The following is a 10000-nucleotide window of genomic DNA, read 5'->3' on the forward strand; positions in this document are numbered from 1 at the left end:
CGGGTTTCTCCCCAGCTAACCCATGCAGCAGATCCCCGACAAGGCCATCCAGAGCGGGCTGCGTTTATAATAAAAGCCTTAAAAGCTGCACTTATCGCAATTATGAAAGTATATGATGCTCCGGGACTTCGCCTCATGTTCAGACCGCTGCGCCGACGTCGCCAAATTGTCAGCACATAAACATGAGGAGTTGTCGTAAACAAGTCCTTGTTGGGAAGAAAGCACACGGACCGCGCTTCTACGAAGCCGCGGCCGTATTTAAATATACAGATGTATGTCTGTGCGCGGTATCGGGTCTGGGGAGCCGTGTATCCAAGGAATAATTCACCCTACGACCTCAGCCTCCTCGCACGCACAGGCCGAGTTGTCAAGAGTTGTCGCGCGGCGGAAAATGTTCCGAATGACGGGTAAAAAACCGCGGATGCTTTCATTTGTCGTCACGGTGTCACGAGGAAAGACGTTTTCCGACGATAGGGAATGGCTCCGCGGTGAGCCGTGTTGTTCCTGGCGCGTCGGCGTCTCGGCGATGAAACCCACACCCGATAGAGAAAGGGAAAGTCCTCTTCCTCACTCAAAGGCCTGCTTTGACGCTGCCGGCCACACACTTCTCACCCGGGTGTACGGTTACCTTGCGTGCGTGGGCGCGCGCGCGCGCGAGTCGAATTTCCCGGCGGTGTCTTTTTTGGCCTGGTGAGTGTGTGTGGGTGTGAGTTCTTCTTCTGTGAGCATATGTGTGTGTGTGTGTGTTCCTTCCTCCACCTGCAGCTGATCCCACAATAACCTTGCAGTCATCCCCGAAGGCAGGGAGCAGCTGTGTTGTGGTGCGGGACGACGCGGGGCCACACCTGGCCCCAGCAGGTGGCTCATCTGGCAGGCTGGCCCCTGAACACCTGGCAGAGACAGAGACAGACTGGGGGGGGGGGAGGGAGGCGGTGGATTCCTGGAAGACTCAATTAGAGCCGGGTAAGATAAGGACTGGCTCTGAGGGCCAAACACCCCCCCTTCTCCTCCCCTCCCCCGCCACACACACACACACACACACACACACACACACACACACACACAGGCATGCCTCAGCCTTTCCCAAGGTTCAGCCGCGGGGATGTTTCGACTTGTCGGGGGCGCAGCGCACACTCCGTACTTCTCTCTGGAGTGTGTGTTTACGTAGGTGTGTGTGTGCACGTGCAGGAGGCGGGGGGGGGGGGGGATCTCTGGGTTTCGCGGCCTCTGTTCCCTCTCTTTCTCCCTCTTGGCCGCGCCCGGTGACGCTCCTGCGGCCGCCTGCTCTGTTTCTGCGGAGATCGAACCCGAGGACGTGGCGCTCCAGACGCGCAACAAGCAGAGACAACAGCTGAGGAAAGACACGCAAACAACACACTGGTCTGATACAATCACATTCCTGCTCCACGGAGAGAGAGAGAGAGAGAGAGAGGAGAGGGAGAGTGACAGAGAGAGAGGAGGGATAGAGAGGGAGAGAGAAGGAGAGGGAGAGAGAGAGAGGAGGGATATATATATATATCCCTATATATATATATATATATATATATATATATATAGAGAGAGAGAGAGAGAGAGAGAGAGGGAGAGAGATGGAGAGGGAGAGAGAGAGAGAGAGAGGGAGAGAGAGACGGGGAGAGAGAGAGAGAGAGGGAGAGAGAGAGAGAGAGAGGGAGAGAGAGAGAGAGAGAGGGAGAGAGAGAGGGAGAGAGATGGAGAGAGATGGAGAGAGATGGAGAGAGACAGAGAGAGAGAGAGAGAGAGAGAGAGAGAGAGAGAGAGAGATGACAGAGTTGTGCCAGTAGTCAGTCTGTCTCAGGCTGTCGGAGGCCCCAGGCTGGTGGAGAGGGACCAGAGCAGACCGGTGAGTGACCAGAGCCAGACTGACCGGTGAGTGAGGTGAGCCTGACTGGCTGCAGTCATGAAGCTCTTATGCTGTGTTCACACCGGGCGCGGCGAGAAAATTCGCGCCGCCCAGTTCGCCCAATCTCGCCGCGGGATCAATGGGTCGCCGCGCGAATCCGCCGCAGAAAGTTCAAAAAATTGACCTTCTGCGAATGTCGCCGCACGTCGAATCCCGGCTGCCGCGCCGCCGAGTTCGGCGAGGCGCCGCCCAGTTCGTGCGAATTGTATTGACTTAATATGTTAACTCGCCGCACCGCAGAAAAAATTCACGCCCGGTGTGAACCCAGCATCAGAGAGCAGCAGAGATGGGGAAGTCCCCCCGGCCTGACCAGCGAACACCTCCATCACCGACCGCCATGACGCCCGAGAGAGTCGACCAGGGAAGCGCGGCGGCTCCATCCAACTGGACGCCATCTCATGCGCTTGCTTTTGTCATCGGCTGACGCCATTTCTGACCGAGAGGACATTTCCAAACGTTTGCCATGTCAGTTATTTATAACAATGTAAGCAATGCCGTACGCCGCCGCAAACATCTGTTAAAAGACTGAGCGGTGTTCGGAGACAGAAGTCCCACAGGCAGCGAGAGTTCTCTGAAAAGGTTCCCACGCCGTGCTGTCCGTCCGCAGCGAGAGCTGCTCTGGGTCCGGATGGCCGCTGACCGCTAGCTGCAGACGGGCCCAGCTGCAGCTGGACTCTCCCCCCGGCCCACAGAGAGAGGGAGGAACAGAGGAGGGTGAGAAGAGGGTAGAATATCCCAAAAAGCCATGGAGAATAGGGGGAACCAATCCTAACTAGGCTTTGTCCGGGCTGGAGGGGGGGGGGGGGGGGAAGGGTTCAACAGGAGGAACGAGTATTAAAAAAGCATAATATGGTGATACGTTCCTTTCTGTCTCTTTATTCAACTGTGACCGCTCAAATTCACTCCTGGTTGACTAGAACCTTTGTTCTCGGTCAATGTCCCTCCGCTTTAAGCAGAAGACTATATAAATGCCTGCACACAATCAAGACCCACGTCCCACCAGTCAAATAAAGGACACATGCATTTTCAATGACAGACTGAATGAATAACATTTAACAGCAGGGAACAAAAGTCTTAATCCGTCTAGTGAAGTTTTAAAAAGCGTAAAATTATGCTAAACAAGTCTCGAAACCCAGAGCTGGTTTCGAATAGTCCCATGTGTCACAGCGATGTTTCTGCAAGGTGGTTGATACCAAGTGTGGGGGGGGGGGGGGGGGGGTTCGGAGGTTGTTATGGAGGTGGTTAGTATAACTAGATGACCGTGTTAACAGCTCAGAGAGCCTGAGGCCCTCGCCATCGGCCTCGCGACTAAAAAAAGGGGGGGTCGGCGAAAAGCGACGGGTCCGGTAGGCTGAGAGGGCCGTGTTTTGACATGGGGGGGGGGGGGGCAGAGCGAGGTCCGAGCTCCGAGGAGCCTCTAATAGCACTCGTCTCCTGCAGACTGGCATTCCTGGGGATTGTTATTGGCGGGCGATCGGAGACGCGAGTCCACATCTGGATTTCGTCCTCCCACCCGCTCCGTGCAGAGTACAGCAACGAGAAACAGCTGTGCGGACCTGGCATCAATTAGCCTCACATTCTCCTGACAGTTAATCCGCTTCTCCTGTTTTGGTCTTTTTTCGCCGTTGCTTCGCTCCACGTTCTTTGTCCTTCTTCATCTTCAGGTTGGCGGGCGTATTGCCTCACGGCCCCCGGGGGAACGGGCTATTTCAAATAAGAAGCGAGCAACTGGAAACAGATAAAGCGATCTCACGAAAACGCACAACGCGGGGCGTCCCGAGCGACTGCTGTTTAGTGTGGTTTGGGATTTAGCCGAACCCCTGTGTCACCGCGGGGTTTCTCAACGTGAGTGAGCGCCGTAATGAGTAGCAGATACAGACAGCGATTTCCACTCAACACATGGGGTGGCTGATCTGCACTGTAGTCTCAATCTAAAAACCGTTACCCTACTTTGTGACGTGTTAATTACTTTCCCAACTGCTTTTGTTGTGGTTCTGACTCGCGAGTCTCTGAGCAGCAAACCCCCCCCCCCCCCCCATCGAACAAAGACCTCAAGTCTTCTAGGGATATTTTGTTCTCCGGACCACCCTTTTTTTCGTTCTTTGTTTCTTTCTTGTGTGATCAATTTGCGCGCACGCCGAAGAGAATGTCATCACCCGTGAGCGATGAGTCAAACTCAGTTCACCTCCAAACCAATCCAGCAGCACTGGACTCCGCAGACTCAGCACAGCAGTGTTCAGGAACCAATCTTGAGATCTATCCTCCGATAGTTAATAGGAACCAGATTTGTCAAATATTGGCCAATCTGATGGGCCTGACAAGGGAGCACGGATCACTCCCCAGTCAGCATCGCTGTGGGGCCCCAGTAAAGCACTAACAGGTGAGATTGGTGGAAAAGACCCACTCCGAGAGAGGGCTTGGCTCTCGCACACACACACACACACACACACACACACAACTTAAGAAGACCCATACGTCCACCAGAAAGAGTAGAGAGGCCAGATTGACTGACCACTCTACAGGCACCTCTCCCAGCAAAGGGCTGGGAAATTCTGCCACACACCACAACACAAAGACCAGTATCTGGCTCTCGCACCAGCCTCTCTGGCCAAAACCAATTAGGACTGTAACGCAAACCTAAAGACTTTTTTGTCGTTTGTTTCCCTTCTAAAAGTCAGAGGATTGGAATCTCGCTCAAGTCACCCCCCAAAAGAGAAAGAAATCAAGAAAAGAAAAAAGAGGGAGATTGTTGAAGAGTCCAACTTGGCCATATGTTCTGGAGTACTTGTATTGTTGAGTAATTGAATCAAGACGCAAAAACCAACAGTCAAGACTTTAGGAGTAGCCTATTCCTTCGCTCTATTTACAAGATTTAAAGGACACAATCAAATAAAAGAGTACATGGCATCTCTCCCGTCGGTTGAGATTCTGACCAAACAAAGCCAAACACAAAGCACCATAAAACCCCATTATCAATCATGTTTACAGTACCATAGGCTCTTTGCTGCTCTCTGCTGGCTACTGTAATAAAGACCATCATGTCTCCTCCTCCTTCTCCTCCTCCTCCTCATCATCATCATCATCATCGCTAAGGTCTGACCTGTCTTTGTCATGCTGCCATTTGTGATGTTCACTCTGGGGGGCTATAGGGAAGACGAATTGGAGCCATGGGGGTCAAACAATGTTCCAGCAATGCCCTCAGGCTCATGAGATCCTGACACTTGTACTGCATGACTGCGCCATTGTCCGCCGTGAATGTGAACTGGCCTGATAACCAGGACGACTAATCGAAATCAGATTTCTACATTAAAAGGGGCCATCACGGTGACTTTTGTTTATGAAACTTTCCGAAGCTGCGTACATATTTAAGTCGACTAGCAGGAGAAGTCCTTTGGCAGCATGCGAGGCTGCCTGGTGTTATTGTCTTGAAAAGCTGCAAACTCCAGATGGTGGAAAAAACTTGGCCTGCTGGTGCATTAGTACCAAATCCCACTCTGAAAAGACAGACTGGTGCTGCTATTCAATCAAACTGGAGCATAATAGCATCTAGTTTGTGATACGGGGATAATGCTCTCGTCCAACTGCATGCTATCAACAGTTTAGTCAATCTCCATGACAGCAAAGAAAGATAAGGATATGTATTTTGTTTTACTCATTGAGAATGCATTTGATACAGAATATGCACTATGCAGGATGGAACTGTGTTCAAATTGTAGCCTATCTAAGCTAATTGCTACTTTAAAAGAGAAACCAAACAACTAAAGAATGAATGATACCCTCGTTATACCATATGCCTTAATCGTAGCCTACAACATGTAAAGGTAATAAATACATATTATATTTGTTGTAGGTCCAGTGAAAAACACAGTTGCTTTACATTGTCAACACCCATTTTCTTTAACTATCACCTATTTAATTTCAATATTTTAATTTCCTTTCTGTGAACATCAAGGTGTAGCCTAGCCTACACACTGAAGGTTATCACAATAATATTGAATATTGAATAATATTGACATGTAGGCTAGGCTAGGCCATACAACTGAAGGTTATCACAATAATATTGAATATTGAATAATATTGACATGTAGGCTAGGCTAGGCCATACAACTGAAGGTTATCACAATAATATTGAATATTGAATAATATTGACATGTAGGCTAGGCTATACAACTGAAGGTTATCACAATAATATTGAATATTGAATAATATTGAATATTGAATAATATTGACATGTAGGCTAGGCTAGGCTATACAACTGAAGGTTATCACAATAATATTGAATATTGAATAATATTGAATATTGAATAATATTGACATGTAGGCTAGGCTAGGCCATACAACTGAAGGTTATCACAATAATATTGAATATTGAATAATATTGACATGTAGGCTAGGCTAGGCCATACAACTGAAGGTTATCACAATAATATTGAATATTGAATAATATTGAATATTGAATAATATTGACATGTAGGCTAGGCTAGGCCATACAACTGAAGGTTATCACAATAATATTGAATATTGAATAATATTGAATATTGAATAATATTGACATGTAGGCTAGGCCAGGCTATACAACTGAAGGTTATCACAATAATATTGAATATTGAATAATATTGAATATTGAATAATATTGACATGTAGGCTAGGCTAGGCTTTAAAACTGAAGGTTATCACAATAATATTGAATATTGAATAATATTGAATATTGACTAATATTGACATGTAGGCTAGGCTATACAACTGAAGGTTATCACAATAATATTGAATATTGAATAATATAGAATATTGACTAATATTGACATGAAGGCTAGGCTAGCCTACACACTGAAGGTTATCACAATAATATTGAATATTGAATAATATTGACATGTAGGCTAGGCTATAGGCTACAACTGGCTATTCCACAAAACAAAGGTTCTACTTACAACGGAAGGCGCTGGGGATCCCGACCATGCTCGTCGCACTTTGATTGAATATAGCCTAATCTCTATTCGACTAAATGTAATAAAACCGCGGCGTCACGTTAGGTAGAACCTAGTTCCACTATAACCGAATGATAAACTAAGCTTTGGATGTGTTTAACCCGTGTTCAGTCGTGGGAGAGGAGCATCAGGTATCCCAGGAAATCCGCCGGCAGCGATACACGGAAAGGGAATATTGGAAGTGGGCGGGACTAATCGTCACCAGACGTAAACAGAAAGCAATGTGCTCATGGGGACACCTATTGATTTTGTCCACATTCGACCACCATAGGCGAACTTTGTCGCCAAATGCAACAAGATAGCCGATGAATCATGCGTTTGATTGCTTGCTTTTTGTTTTAATGCTTTTAATTGGTCCTGCCTTTTGTTTTAAATGTCTATAATGTCTTGCTTTTTGTTTTAATGCTTTAAATGGCTCATGTAAAGCACCTTGAATTGCCCTGTGGCTGAAATGTGCTATATAAATAAACTTGCCTTGCCTTGCCTTGCCTTTGATAGCCTACCACTGTAGGCTAAGCGAATTATCTTTGAGTTAGTCTCAATGAATTCAGTAGGACTGGGCATCATTGCTGTCTGACATTGTTGATTCATTGTGGCCAGCCCTGTACACAACCCCAAAGGCTAAATTGAGCCATTTAATGTGTGAAATGACATTGTTTTGCATAACATCAAGCAGTAATAACTCTATTTCTGTGTGCTATCTGAGCAGCTTTTCATTTCTCAGCTCTCCCATACAACCTACAGAGGAGGTAAGAGGCTACTTTTGGAGCCCATCCAGTCTCTCACATGTTGTTCTTTTGCGAGCGGTATTTGGAAGCTGACAGCTTTAAAGTCCCCCTACCCCCCATGTCCCCTTCCACGTCAGAGACCCACAAACACAGTCCCCCTACCCCCCATCTCCCCTTCCACGTCAGAGACCCACAAACACATGCACAACGCTTCTCCCCCCCCTCCTCCATTCCTACCAGGCTGCCACCTGCTCCTGAGAGCGTGCTGCACAGCTGCTCAGCAACAATAACACATCGACCCCCGCAGAGGCAAGGGGGCCATTACCTACTGTTCCGAGCGTTGGCTGGGGACCTCCAGTCCCTTAACCTCTGGGGACCCCCCCTCACCTCCAGTCCCTTAACCTCTAGGGACCTCCAGTCCCTTAACCTCTGGGGACCCCCCCTCACCTCCAGTCCCTTAACCTCTAGGGACCTCCAGTCCCTTAACCTCTGGGGACCCCCCCTCTCCTACCCAGCAAACACGCAACGTCAGGGAGACGTTCAGATCACGTCCAGAACCCCGTTTGTACGTCTGCTGGACCCCTCAATATTCAAACGTCTGGCTTGGACCCCTCTAAGACGTCTGTGGACGTGCAAAACGGGTTCAATATCTGAACGTCTAAAAAAACATTCATTCTGGCTCCTAATTGGATGTCTTTGGACGTCCGAAAAAGACAGAAAAGACATCTAAAAGACGTCTTTTAGACGTGTCTTTGCTCAGTGGGTTGTGACTGACGGGGTTTTAAACCCGTAGCACGTCGCGCGCCACACGACTGTTTGAACTGTTTGAACTGTTTGAACTTGTAACGGTTAAGTCTGGACTCGAGACAAAAAGCTGGAGGAGAAAGTTTTTCTTCACTGCGCGTAGGTCGTCTGATGTAACGGTTTGGGCGAATGGACCCGAATGGTCTCGTCTGTTCACAGACACACTCACATCGTACAGGTGTACATCAAGACTCATGATCGGTTTATTGCCATGTATATGGTTCACACATACTAGGAGTTTGACTAGGGTTAAGGCATACGCTGGTGCAGACAACATAGGACAGGGTGCAGGACAGGACAGTGCAAAGACATGACAGTGGGACCAAAGCACCTGGGAAGCCATCATGGCGCCTGCACAGTTGTAATCATAAGGCGTGAACAGAGAAAGGTTAAGAGAAACAGAGAAAGTTATCATTACAGGAAAGAAATGTGTGAGGAAGACATATAAACAGACTGTTGTGGATGGAATATTGATGCAAACTTTTAATTTTCTTCCGTCTAGAAGCCCCAGAACGCTAAAGTTAACAGCTTTACTAGGCGAACACGGGGCAAAGTTAACATTCTCTCTTCATCGCCCTTCCTGAAAGAGCCACCAGATCAATCTAGGCCTTAATTAACTACACGTTCAGTGGCCACCACAGCCCGAAAGAGTCACAGTGAAACCCACTCTGTGACAGGTTAACAAAGGGTATGCGGTCGGGCCGCGGTGGCTAAAGTCACCGAGGAGAGTCGATGGGGATTTGCCCCTGTCATTATGTCCTTCTGTGTGCCAGCTGGGCAGGCCTCTCCCCCCCCCGTGTCTTTGTCATGGCTCCTTTAATCACACCAGCAGGACCGCTACTGAGCTGGGGGTGACCTGACAGCCTGCCCCACCCCCACCACCTCCTCCTCCTCCTAGCAGAGCCTGCTCCCCATCCCAGATCCGAGAGTGAGCAGAACGGCCGTACCTCCTGGCCCGGCGTCCATCTGAATATAGGTGACCCGCTCTGTTTTGACGACCTCGCAGACGGACCCTCTCCTCGTCCTCGGCCCAAACTGGAGACGACGGAAAGTGAACCCAGTCGCAACCGGCCCATCCCCCCCCCCCCCTCCACCTGACCTGCATGGCACATTCCGTACCCTCAATCAGAACCCCCCCACCCCCACCCCCACACTACTCACACCTCTCTCCTCTCGACAGCTGTCGCCCCCCCCCCCCCCCCCCCCCCAGGCCAGATCAACTCAGGCTGGGTTAGCATATAAGGCCAAGGCCACGGTCGGGTGGCCTGGCAAGATGGTGGTCGTCATCATCATTCAAGGCCTGCTGGTCCTTCTGTCCCCCCTCCTCCTCCCCCTTCTGTTTTTTTTGTGCTCATCATGTCAGGGCAGGCGGATCAGCTGGGCCCAGGAAACGGTCCGAGTCAACAGGGTCACGCGGCAGACGCCTAGTTAATGCTCCAGGGTAATACCCCCACCAACGTACACACACACACACACACACACACACACTCGATCCCTCCCCCTTGCCACTTACACATACATAAACACACAAATAGAAAGACGCGTAGCCCCAATAACACAGA

The 10000-nt window shown here is 49.3% G+C and overlaps 1 protein-coding gene across 1 annotated transcript in view; it reads right to left on the bottom strand.

Annotated features, from left to right (window-relative positions):
- The window catches only part of rtf2 (replication termination factor 2), a 245229-nt gene that overhangs the window by 152001 nt on the left and 83228 nt on the right, over positions 1–10000 (bottom strand). The window lies entirely within an intron of this gene.

This window comes from Borostomias antarcticus (genome assembly GCF_949987555.1).
Source record: "Borostomias antarcticus genome assembly, chromosome: 33".
NCBI lineage: Eukaryota > Metazoa > Chordata > Actinopteri > Stomiiformes > Stomiidae > Borostomias > Borostomias antarcticus.